Consider the following 12,465-nt stretch of genomic DNA (forward strand, 5'->3'; position numbering starts at 1 on the left):
TGCGTTTGTCATAGCTGATCTCTCTCTTTCCCGTGGAAGGGCAGGGGGGTGGCATTATCTGGTTCAGCTGCATTGATTTTCTGTGAGTGGCAGATCAGATTTGGAATGAGGAGAAGCAGATCAGAACTGAAATGTCTGACTCTCTGTTTTCACCTCACGGTGCTCAGCTCTTCAGCAGGATGGGACTCACAGAACACTCTCAGTCAGCAGTGTTTTTCCTCCCAAGACACCTGGGTGGTGGATCACTGCCTGGGCTGGAGGTTTGTAAGGTGCAGGCCATGTTGTGATAAAGTGGGATCTGGGCCCGCATGCTCCTGCCTGCTAGTTCTTTGCTGAATCTGACAGCCCATACCCTAAACGCTCATCCCTGACAAGCCCATTTGACCTGAGTGCTTTCTGTCACTTCTGTACAAAAGTGAAAGCCAAATCAAAGGCTGCAGAGGCAATACTAGAAATTAAGATGTAAAGGTGACTCATTCTGTCACCTTCTGCAGAACAACCTTTCCATGAGGATAAATACAATCTCTGTATCTGTACACTCAGCTGTTAATATTGTAAACGAAGTACAATGTTTTTCAGATTACTGAATCACTGCTGTCAGTAGAACAAGCAGCTCAAGCAGGCTGCCAAGGCAGGAGATGAAAGAAATCATTAATTTTACGTTACCGGTTCATGCACAAACTTCTGAGAGGGGGTGATTAACTGCTGGAACAAGCCACTGAGGGGAGCAGGGGATTCTCCAGTTCTTGCTGTCTACAGATGAAGGCTGGCTGCTGTTCTGTGAGGGGTGCTTTTGCCAGGTAAAGTTGTTGTTGTACTCAGTGCAAGTGCAACTGGCTGAATTGTGGAGGGAGCCCTCCAAGTATAAGGGGCAAGTGGAGACAATCTAATCATCTCAGCCACCCTTAACAGTTGTGAACTCTTACAAAAGGTCTTGCTGCTACAAAGGTTCTGAATATTCATGGGTCAGTTCATGCTGACCCTTTAAAGAAATATCTCAGCTGTCACCAGCCGCTGGGGCAGTGATGCTGTCCCCTGTGCCTCCAGGGATGCTGCAATATGCTGCCTGTCTCCATCCCCTGCAGTGATCAGCAGGGTGCTGAGCAGGGCCATTCTCTGCAGCCATACAGCCTTCCCTGGAAGGGAAACACAGCCATGGATATGTGCAGCACTTAGCTTTGGGGACCAGAAAGGCCCCAAGGTGGGAAGGAGGCCACTCTGAGGGTGACAGTGGGGCAAAACTGCTGCAAAAAAGAGCTCTCCTGCTCTGCAACCTGTTGATCATTTTGTATATTGCTTGTGTGCAGCAGGTCATAACCAAGGACATTGGCCCTCATCTGACCCTGGCAGCACTCATCTTCCTCACAGACCTTGTATGAGGGCTTGGATGCATCCCTTGTAATTTCATGCAGCTCCATAACTCTGATTCTGGGAAATGGCTCTGATATTTCTCATGACTGCTGGTAATTAAGCAGGATACACCTTGAATTTGCTCGACCAAAAGGTTGGTTATGACTTGTTTGTTTTTGTTTAACTGATGGTCAGCCTGGCTCCCAGAGAAACAATGAAGACATGGTTGGGATGAGAGGGGACATATCTAGCACATCTCAAGGGTGACTTTCTTGTGAGACCTCAGAGAAGAGCTCATTTCTCAGGCCACTAAAGCCAAGGATGCCCTTTGTCATAGGCAGGCTCTTGTGTGAGGAAGACTTTGCTGCTGATCATGGGGCTGAAGATTCAATGCTCCCTTCACCTGCCAAGCAGCAGAAGTGCCTGGACGTCTCATCAAATCCCAGCCTGATCTCTGCCCACATCCAGTGCCAGGACTTCTTCCCTCAGCCCCCTCCCTGGCCCCATCTGACCTCCAGGGCAGAAAGAGGCATTTATTGAAAGGATTTCTATGTGCTGGCCAGGTTCTGTTTGGTATTCAGAAGCGGAACAAAGTAAGAACTTTAGTGTTTACATCCATAGCAATTTAGGCTTTAATTTAGGCAGTATAATACAATCTATCTTACTCTGAATTTTAACAGCTTTTCTATTATTTTGCTCCATGGCTACTTGGAAATGTGAGCTCCTTTACTACGTGACTACTTAGACCAATAAGAGAGCTATTTACTTAACACATTAGTTTGCAGGCAGCATTCTGTGAGCCTGCTGGTGGAGGCTGCCTGTGTCCATGGCTGTGGGTATGAATATGCATAATTAATAAATGTTATTTGCTGGACATTTATTCCTGAGTGTCTCAGCTCTCCTTGACCGAGAAATTCTGTCTCTCTGCGATCTAATGAAAGGTTTAGACTTTTTAATTTATTTTCTCTAGATTAGACTCAGAAAATAACCTTATTATTCTAATAGGTAGACCAGTCCCCGAGGAAGATATGAATAAATGAAAAAGCAATAGGTGAAAAATAGGCCAGAGCTGCTATTACAGAAGAGTCTTTCTGACCTTTTAATTTTTTGTTCAGAAACACAGGAAATCAGATTCTGAGAGCACACAAAATGCAGCCAGCTGCTCCTGCAGCTCCAGTAGCTGTTTTTCTGTGCAAAATGACAAAATTTCTACTAGAACAAGCATTTTCTCTGGAAATACATTTTAAGTGCCTGTTGTATTAAATCTATTTTAGGTTGCATCGAGTGCATAAAATTCGATGTATGTGTTGTCCCATTTTGGACTGTACACACTAGAGGGAGCCATGGAAAAACCAATCTCCAGCCTGCTGCCAGGCTCCTGCCCTTCTCCCCAGAGCCCTGGGCCCTGCCTGCTCCTGCCCGCTCCTGCCCTCTCCTCTGGGAAAATTGGTGTCTTTGAAGAGCAAAACCTGAAAATAACTGTTTGGGAATGTTGGAGGAGCAGTTTTGTTGAAAGTAAAGTGTATTGTTTGAATATGCTGATGTTTGTCAAAATTTTAGATTGGAAAAAGGCATTTACTTCAACCCCACCAAATTTTACCTTTTGAGAATGTCCCTGTTTAGGTGAGGTTGGTCCCTTTGGATGTTGCCCTGTATTCCTCTTCCACACTGAAACACTGTGTATACAGCCAAGAGATGCTTTTACACAGCATCCTGCTCTCAGGAGGACAGCCACTGTTGAAGGTATCTAGGACCCAATTAAAATGTTTCAGGTGACTGGAAATTATTTTTGCAACTCTGTTTCATCTGAAATTCCAGCTTTTTCTCCTGCTTCCATGATATTTGCCTGCCCATCACCCACACTCTTCTTAAAAAGTCCCCTTTGCTCCCAGTATCTACTTCCCACAGAGGGGAGTCCTTGGGGCTGGGGGAAAGGGAGCTCCTCTGCTTTTCTTCTGCCTGATCCCTCTTTGCGTTGGGAAACAGGGAATGGGAGGTGCCAGCTCACCAGCAAAGTCCCAAATTCTGACCACCTCCAGAGCCCCCATTCTCCTCAGCTAAATTATATTTGTTTATAAAGGGTGACGTAGAATGACAGATAATAATTTTTGCCTGCTCTGGGAGCTAATATGGGGAAGTGGTGATACGATCCCTGTGTGCTGATGGATCCTCGAGGATACTAATGCACAGCAAGGCCAGGACATGTCACACAGCCACTCTGAGGGCTGTATTTTCACAGTGACTATTTGCACTAGTGGCTTTATGGAAAAGAGTGGGGCTATTACTGGAACAAGGCTGGGATCAGAGCAGGGGTGTGAGAATTTAGCCCGTGGTGTTGTTAATGGTGGTTGCTGTGCTGCACATGTGAGGCTTGAATGATAACAGGCGCGGGCTGTTTGCTTTGCTGCGTTACAGCACAACAGCAGCTTTGTTGGAGCTTTGATGAGCTGTCTCTGCTGCAGCTCGGGTACGGGCTGCTTTTCTGTCTACAAGGAAACATCATCTCTGGTAAGGCAGAAATATTTCCCTCTGAACGACAACAAAAGGAAAGCTGAGCTGTGGTCTTGTCAAGTGCTGTTCCACTGATAAAACAGAAAACAGGACAAAAGTTTCCTCCCGTCAAGCAGGGTTATTCTCAGCCAAGAGCAGACATCTCCGGTTTATTTATTTCCACTTGCTCCTGTGCTCTTTTTGTGCCCCTAGCGGTGTAAAGTTTCAAAGGGTCCCTGGGTCTGACACTGCAACTCCCCAAAAGACCTGTCACTGGAGATAAACAAATCCAGCAACAGGCTGGGAGAGAGAAACAGACACTAGCTAACTAGTCAGGAGAGCTTTCCAGGATTTCAGCTGAACCATGGCACAGTGGCGGATGTGCAGCTTGGCAGGTGGGATACACACACTGTCACATTTGAGGATCACAGGTTGGAGCTGTGGCACTGTGGCAATCCTTCCCAGCCTCTCCTGCTCTCCCACAGTGCACCTTTTGTAAGTCACAGAAAAAGAAGTATTAGCTGAGTAATGCTTAAACAAAGCCTCTGTGTGTTTTGGGATGGTGGGGAGTGTACAGACTAGGCTGCCCAGCCTGGCCCAACAGCAGATTTAAAGAAGCTTTTAGCTTCTGATGAAGCCTGGTACACGCTTCTGCTTGGAGTGGTGACACTGGAGGAAGAAATGGGGATTCGTTAGGGAAAGGGAGATAATTCCTCAGCATCATCACATCCTGAGTCCACTGATGACCCAGGGAGGTTTGTTTAAATCGGAGATGGAGACATTATTCCAAAGTGATCTGCAATGCACAACAGACATGGTGTCTGTCAGTGCTGTGATCTGTGAAAGGACTCCAGAGGGGATGGTGCTGGTCATGTTTGGAGCTGATTCCACAGTTCAGAGGGATGCCCCAAGGACTGTGTGTTAGGGTTCCCCTGCATGCTGGGTATTGTTGGGAACCAATTTTTCTCCTTCTTAGATGCATCTCAGGCTCTCCAAAGGCACAGCTGAGTGCTGAGGGGCAGGACTGTGTCCTGTGTGTTGTTCCCCACCACTGTACCTAGTACAGTTAGAAAAAAAGCATCAAGGCTGGCAGAAGCCACTCTTTGTGATATGATGCAGCAACTGAAAGGAAAAACTCTTTTTATGGCTCTTATGGAAAGGCTTCCCATTTAGCCTGGGAGTAGCAGCTGTTCTCCCAGTTTACAACACACAAACAGACCGCATTGTTTTCTGATTTGCCTTTTTTATTACAGCAGATATTGGATGGGTAGCTAGTGAGAAAAAAAAGCAGGGAAAGACCAACCCAGCTGATTCACTTTATGGTGTCTGGGAACTGTAGGAGCTAAGCACATGCTCTTCCAGGCAAACACCACCCAGGTGCCCCTGCAGTCAGTGCTGCTATCTGTGGGTGTGTGGGAAAGGGGCCTTTTTGGGGTGGATGGGGTAGCAAGCTGGCTGTCCCAGGGGAGTCTCATGTATATGGGATGTGTGTGAGTGTGAGAGATGCCCCATGAGCTGAGCAAGAACCATCCTTTGAGAGTGGCTCTGAACCCTGGCGGGAGTGCTGCAGTCAAAAGGGACTTTTTACCCTCAAGTCATCAAAGACAATTGTATTTCTATGAAGGAGCAGAGTGTTGAGTAGGGAGGGGGTATTTTAACAACACGGTAACTTTTTTTTTGTTTTAAACCAATATCACACCTGCAAATGGTTGAACCAATTTCTGTAAGCTGGGCTCCTCTGTGTCAGATGCTCAGGGGGTATTGCTGCCTTGGCTGGTCCTTCTGCAGTCAGGACTGGATTTTTTGAGAGCTTTCTCAAACTCATCTACCCTCCCAGCTTCTCTCATGGTGTAGCAAAGCAAAGGGGCTTCTGCCAAGGCTTGCCAGGCAGGCCACTCTGCAGGGCTCTCCTCTGCCTTTGGGTGACTTCAATGCTTGTGAATTGGCAGCAGGTTCTTAGCCCTTGCTGGAGGCAGAGGCTGTGCCAACACGCTGGTTCCTTCAGCGCATCGCTCCGGTGATTACAGCTTGACTCAGCCTTGCAGTGCGGCTGCTCTTCCCTTCTGAGCCTCTCCTGGGAGCCAGAGGTTTTGGCAGGCGCTTCTCTGGTGTAAGACAGTGTCACTGGGGATTGGGGTTCACTTACCAGAACTGTCTCACATGTGCCCAAATTGGCTGCAGGCTCCAGCCATCGAGGGAGAGGAGCGAATGCCAGCAGCCAGTGAGTCAGTGTGCTCGCTTGGTATTTGCTAGGCTTGGGTGGGGTTCCTCAGAAATGCCAGTTCACTTCCAAAGGAACATAAATCACTACATTTATACAAGCTTCAGTTCCGCAGATCCCTGTTTAGCAGCCAGGATGGGGTTTACAGTTAATTAGAAAAACAAAAAAGAAGAGGGCATGTGAAAGCAAGACCCAAATGTCTTTAATAATTATCCCATGAGCAAAAACTTTCACTCGTCTTTCGGATGATGACAAACACTGGGGAGCAGCCACCCCCGGAAACTTGGGCCCCTCCTGCCTCCCTCCCTTTGAAGCTTGGTTTCCTTCCCCTCGGCGGTGCAGCGACGTGACTGGGGACAGTGTGTTCATCACATGCTGGCACTCTCGCTCTCTGCGGGGCTGAGCCCAACTGCTCCTACAGCTGCCCATGTCCTCCTGCAGAGCAGCTCCTCTGTGGCTGCTAAGGAAGACCTGGTTCCCCATCCTGCCTGGCTCTGCACACCTCTGCATGTGTGACTTGTGTGGGCCAGGAGGGACAAGGACATTCTTTTGCTGGAGGAAGGGACCAGGCGTCGTTCTGTGTGTGTCCCACCATATTAGTCAGCAAAGAAAAACCTCTAAGCTCTTTTGTGTAAAACAACTGGACCTCCCTTATCTGCTCCCACAAATTGAGAGCATCTTTTCCTGCCCTCTTGTTGCTGATCCAAGTTGGTTGATTTAAAAGCCTGGATACCTGATGGCTGGGGTCTTGTTTGCTGCATGTACCTGATGCTCACAACCACCCACAGCCCGTTGCCTCCTTTGTGAGTCTTGTTCCCCTCCAGTGTTTCTACCTTTGACGTTACGTTCCTTCTCTTGCAAGTCCAAAGAACAAAGCTGTCCTCCCCACGCACTCAGGCACTCCTTCTTTTCCTAACTGAGCTCTGCAGTGCAGAGTTATTAATAAAAAATCACAACGTCATGTACAGCCCGCACCATCACATCTGTCAATGTCACCACCACGCAAGATTGTGTGTTTTTTTCCACCTTTCAGTGTTTTTTTGCTGCAGCGGTTGTTCAAAAGGAGGAGGAAAGCTTAGAAATCCCTCCCCACCTGCCAGAAGAAGTGAGGGATGATTTCAGTTTGGGGTGTGGCATTTTGATGTCGCCATTTGTGGTTATTAAAAACTGTTATTTGCGAATCTTCAGCTGCTAAAAATAAAAGACTTCTAACACTCTACCATGATTTATCTTATAGAAGATGTCAAACTGATTCTGGCTTGTTGACCTTTTATGTAAAACGTAATTTTCTAAGCAGTGCTCATGGTCTGTCTCTCTGCTCACTCCTTGGTAACACATATAAGGTTAATACTCAACAGTGACCATTTAAATCAGCATTTGCTTGAGTGGGGTTAAGTTTTGAAGACTTATTTTCATCATTTCCCATAGTTAGTACAATCCATAGAGAAGTGCAGGAATACAGTGCAGGATCCTCTCTCAGCAAACGCTGAGTTTTGCTGCCATGTGAGTGATGTGCAAAAGTGACTTTGGACCCAAAGCCCCCTTGCCCGGATACATTGAGGAATTCAGGACAAAACCTCTGGGAGAAAACTTCGCAGTAAGAAAATGCAGCAGAACATCAGGTTAGAGACTAGAGCAGGACACTATAGTGGGGGTCTTTCTGTGTTTTCCTTGGGGCTTGCTGTAGCACAGGTGGGAGCTCTAATGAGTTACCACTTGGTGCTCCCCATAGCAATATTTGGCTAACTCTTTCAATCACCTTGCTGCATTTAGTAGAGAGAAAAGGAATAAGCTTGTGGCTTTCTTAGTACCTCAGAGGATTCACAGAACTGCAAGGATGTGGAGCAGGGAGAGGGGTCACAACACCAGCCTGAAGCACCAGGTCCCTCCAGCGTGGGATGCAGGGACCATGGGCCTCATGGTCATTCACAAAGGGATCTGCAGGTGGGCGTGAAGGTGACACTCGCCCAGAGAACCACTGCAGGCTTCACTAGCCCTCTTGGCCCAAACACTTCTGAAATAGTCTCCTTCTGTCTGTGCATACATTGCCAATGGGGTGCAGCTCTGCAGCCTTGTTTCTGCTCCCCACATCCACAGGCAGCCTGTGTGTACATTAGCAGGGCTTTTGCAGAGGACGAGCAGGGCCGTTGCCATCATTGGCCCACAGGGAGATGGCAGGGACAGGCAAGAGTCTGCAGCAGCCTGCATTTTAGGGAGCACAGAAGCCCAATTGCTGGTGTAGGTGATGCAGCAAGTGCCCTTTTGTGCTGCAGCTGAAAATGGGACCCAAATGAGTTTGCTGAGAGCAAGCCAAAGCTGGAATTAGAGTGTGACTGTTGTGTCCATGGGGAAAGTAACAGCAGCCTCAGACCAATTCACAGTGTGGGCAAACGGCTGCCAGGAAGGTTTGGTGGAGCTGAGGGAACAAGGTGATGGAGACAGGGCTGCCATGGGACTGGAGACTCCATCCAGTCCTCCTTGTTCACTGCTATGTGAGGCTACCTGGGAGTCTCATCACCAGAAGGTTTAAAATGTCATGGACCTTGGGGGAGAAGGTAGAAACTGCCATGGGCTAGGCAGGAGGTGGGAGATCTCTTTCAATTGTAAAAATCCCTTGTGCCTGCTTGTGTGAGTGGTCATTTACTTTCCCAGCTGGAAACTTGCATGGGAAGTGAGAGGGTAGGAAATCCCAATTTGTGCTAGAATTGCTCTGGTGTGGAGTATCTGGGATATTTCTTCCTTTGTTGTTACAACTACCTTACACCACATGCTACTTTCTGCTGTTTTGTTTATCAATAAAAAGCAAAAGGTCACTTGCTTTTTGCAACCTGATGGGGTGTAAGTGCCATGGGGCATAATGCAGGAAGGACATTGAATATACCTGCTCCTTCTGCTGTCCATGGGCTGTTCACAAAACCACCCCAATATCCCTTCCCTCCAGACACCTGCCAAAGACACAAACCTTTCCTGCTTTGTAATTCCTGCCCAGAAGGTTTGGGACACAGGTGAGAAGCTATAGACTGAGAGGCCCCAGTCTGGTTCTCCCTGGCTTCTTCCTCTTCCCTGAGGCAGTCCCAAGCACAGAGGCTTGGGATATTCCTGTTTCTCCTCTCTGGTTCACCCTACTGGTCCTCTGACTGTTCACAGAATTGAGTGCACAGCTCAGCTGAGTACCCAACCTTGAATAGAGCCCCTCTTAACCCACCAGCTAAGCTATCTGTTCAAGTTTTGTGGTTTTGTGCAAAGCCCAAGTTTCCCAAGCATGGGCATGGCCAGGCTGCCTCAAGTGGATGCTGCAAGCAGATCATGGGCTTCTCCAGCATGCAGCCAGCTGGGGCTGTAAAGCACCTTTACAACTGCCCACAGAGAGGAACCTGCTCCACACCAAATATGGGATGTGGCGTGAGTCAAAATGAGGGACACCAGAAAATAATAGACTTCGCATGAAGGAGAGCAATAATTTGCAGCTGTAAATCACCTTTCATCTACAGATCACAGAGGCGTCTCAAGCACTAATTAGCGTAGCCTTGCAGCATCCCTGCCCCATAACTAGCGAGGGGCGATGGTTATTCCATCTGCTGGCATGCAGCCACATGTCCTTGCAGGCACCTGCAAGAGGGAACTGGCTTGCAAGGTTGGTCCTGTTCCACTTCTCACGGCTGTGCTGGAGATTCCGGGCACCTGTGCCAAGGGGCTGGTGTGTGTCCTGAGCCAGTGCAGGTTTGGTGTCTGCTTCCACAGCAGGCAGGGCCAGGAGGAGCAGAACCCACTTGGGATCCAACCCACTGCTGCTTTGGGTTCTGTTTGATATTTTCCACGTGGAAATCATTACTCAGATCAAAGAAAGTTGAATGAGCAGGGTAAGCTCCTCCAGCAGCAAAAATCCCTAGCAGTGTTGTAAATAAGTATGGCAGGAAAGTTTACAATCTCCTAAAGTTTTTGTAAATATATGTGTGTGTTTATATATTTACAAAACATTTTCAAAAAATCTAGAGTTCTTTAACCTTAGTTGTTATCTCTGTAATGTTGGGGAGACACACCCAAAGCACTTGTTAAATCGGGCATGGAGCAGAGAAGACAGGTTTACAAGGATCGGTACATGGAGTTGTTCATATTTCTTGGAAAGTGTGTGGAAACCTAAGCAGTCCCAGCCTCAATCCCCTACTTGCTTGAGCTGAGGCATCTTTCCTAGGGAAAATGAAATATGCCTTTCTTGGAAGAATTTAATTGTGAGAAAGAGAAATGGCATAATTAGGAAATTTCCCAGCTAGCTGTAGGTGTAGCAGTCCCATCTTCCCTCCCCCTGGCCTGGGTATCTACAACACACACCCTGCAGCACTCCAGTGCTTGAAGGACACAGCACGGGTCTCTGGGATACAAAACTTGTCTATTTTGAGTTTGCAGTGAGCAAAATGAAGCAGAAGTTACTGGGCTGCATGTGGGAATTGAAATGAAAGACTGTGAAATATGGGAGCAGGGAATCAGACCGGGTAGTCTCTCTCTGCATTTGAAACGTCTATGAACGTTGTTGAAATACTGCATGTGATCGTTTTGCATGGCTGAAAATAGCTCTGCAAGGTGCCGGGCGGCTGTGCAAGCCAGCCCCTGGCATTGCACGGCTCCCAGCACCACTTTACTGTCACACCAGGAGCTTTGCTGTACAAAGAAAGCACAACTGGAGTCTGCTGCTTTGTCCATGTTACAAGGAGGTAAATTAAAGGTTAGAGAGATTTTAATTTGCTCCAGGACATAAAGAACATCAGGGCAAAAGTGAGACCTGCGAGCCCTTGCTGACAGTCCCTTGCTACGACTTCTGCATGATGTGGGATTTGCTTCCTTCGTTAAAAATAACCTTGTTTATAACCTCTGTTTCATGATTCAGCTTTTCTGCAGACATCAACTGATCACCATCAAAGCAGGGCAGCATCAGATTTCAGGAGGAAGATGCAATAGGCTGTTGCGGCTCAGGCGCGCTCCTTGCAAAGGGCAGTTCGATTGCGGAAATGAGGGATACCTTGTCAAAGGGCTGCTCTTTTTGGAGAGGAGTTCTGCTCTCTGAGATCGCTGTGCCAGATCCTGAACTGCCTGGAGCTCCTGTTGTGCAAATCTCCACCCAAGGCTTCTGCCCTGCCAGAAGCACCAGTGCCTCATCACCGTGAATGTGGCCCTGTGCAGGCCCAAAGCTACAGACTAACGTGGTTTTCCTGGTTCCTCTCTTCCTTCTTGCCTGTAGGTCAGAGCATCAGACATGCACTGCTCTACATACAGCGACCCGAAGCCCTACCAGTGGCACAGCTACCAGTTTAACATCTGAAGCAAGACTCATTGCCAAGAAAAATCTCCTAGAAAGTCCCACACACCCACTTTTATTCCTTGCACTGTGGTGTGACGTGCCTCACGCACAGCACAGCTCTCCAGGCTTCTAATGGCCATGTTGCCAGGGTTTGCTCACTGCTGTATTATCTTGCCTGCAAAATCAAGCTACACAGCTGCAGTTCTCATCCCATTTAGCAGACTGGGAAGTGGAGGCACGAAATGAAAAGGACCAGCACTTTCCAAAAGCTTCTGGTGATTATTGTCTAGCTCTAGATGAAGTTACCGCATTCAGGTGGGTCAGCAACTGCTGGTTCAAGTCATGTGCCCACAGCTACACAAATAATCTGTAGCAAAGACTTAAACAGAAGCCAAAGCCCTGAGACACAATCCTGTGGTGCAAATTTGAGCTTGTCCTTCTTTTTTTAGGAGCTAATCCTTTGTCCTTGCAGCAAGAGGAATTTTCCATAAATGTGGTATGTTTTTTTACACTTCGTTGTGTGTTTAATGTTTAACAGTGGGATCATTATGGTTTTATTAGCAGTATGTAATGCTTTGTCATCTTCAACTGACTTTGCAAACATTAACTAATTGATCTCAACTATGAATCAGTGGTGGTAACTAGGAAGGAAGGGGAAGTGATCTGCTGGTGGTCACTGGGGAAGTGGTTGTCAGAACAGGGTACAGAAATCACACTTTGCTGCTCAGACACGAACATGACAGTTTTATTAGTGTCATTTCCATTAGTGCTTCTGTCAGGGAGGGCCACTCTGTGTGCAATAAACAACCCTCAGCTGCTTCTGTCTGCATCTGGTTGAGCTCATGCTTGACAAAATGTCACCGAGCCCCATAAAATGCTGAATTAAAAAAAAAAAAAAAAGAAAAGAAAAAAAAAGTGATTGACTCTGTTTTCTTCAGTGATCGGGAGGTTGCAGGTTGTTTTCTGCTTACCCTGACAAAATGCATAATTCAATTATCTATATTTGTGGGAGTTAGATGCTAAAGTGAGAAAGGAGTCAGGCTTGTTTGCAGCCACAGCCTGGGAGGTTTTCAAGGGCCGCATCGGCAGAGACTGACTTGAAGCATCCTGA

This window comes from Chiroxiphia lanceolata, chromosome 14 (assembly GCF_009829145.1).
Source record: "Chiroxiphia lanceolata isolate bChiLan1 chromosome 14, bChiLan1.pri, whole genome shotgun sequence".
Taxonomy (NCBI): Eukaryota; Metazoa; Chordata; class Aves; order Passeriformes; family Pipridae; genus Chiroxiphia; species Chiroxiphia lanceolata.